Source organism: Branchiostoma floridae, chromosome 1, assembly GCF_000003815.2.
Source record: "Branchiostoma floridae strain S238N-H82 chromosome 1, Bfl_VNyyK, whole genome shotgun sequence".
NCBI lineage: Eukaryota > Metazoa > Chordata > Leptocardii > Amphioxiformes > Branchiostomatidae > Branchiostoma > Branchiostoma floridae.
In genome coordinates this window covers 34,695,905-34,696,777 of record NC_049979.1, presented here as the reverse complement: position 1 = coordinate 34,696,777, position 873 = coordinate 34,695,905, and positions in this window count along the sequence as shown.

Sequence of the window (873 nt, the reverse complement as noted above, 5' to 3'; positions counted from 1 at the left end):
GCCTAAACAGATTCTATAAAAGACCACTCGAGAAGGAAGTATCCGAATATTTTGCGGTTTGTACCTTTCGATTCCTTGCTATGTAACCTTTCCAACCATACCAAGTTTGCCGGGCCGGAACTTAAAGTCTAAGCTACAGTCGCGCCATTAAGTCACCCCCTACCCGGTGCCGTGACCGGCGGTGTTTAGAAGAAGGGGCTAGTGGTTGCGCCTAAACAGAGCCCGTATAGTCAAGAATATTTCGAGAAGGAAGTATTCGAATATTTTGCGGTTTGCACCTTTCGATTCCTTGCTATGTAACCTTTCCAACCATACCAAGTTTGCCGGGCCGGAACTTAAAGTCTAAGCTACAGTCGCGCCATTAAGTCACCCCCTACCCGGTGCCATGCCGTGACCGGCGGTGTTTAGAAAAGAAAGGGCTAGCGGTTGCGCCTAAACAGATTCCGTATAGTCAGGAATATTTCGAGAAGGAAGTATCCGAGAATTTTGCGGTTTGCACCTTTCCATTCCTTGCTATGCAACCTTTCCAACCATACCAAGTTTGCAGGGTCGGAACTTAAAGTCTAAGCTACAGTCGCACCATTAAGTCACCCCCTACCCGGTGCCGTGACCGGCGGTGTTAAGAAGAAGGGGCTAGCGCAAGTGCTAGCGGTTGCGCCTAAACAGAGCCCGTATAGTCAAGAATATCTCGAGAAGGAAGTATCCGAAAATTTTGCGGTTTGCACTTTTCGATATCTTGCTATGCAACCTTTCCAACCATACCAAGTTTGCCGGGCCGGAACTTAAAGTCTAAGCTACAGTCGCGCCATTAAGTCACCCACTACCCGGTGCCGTGACCGGCGGTGTTAAGAAGAAAGAGCTAGCGCAAGCGCC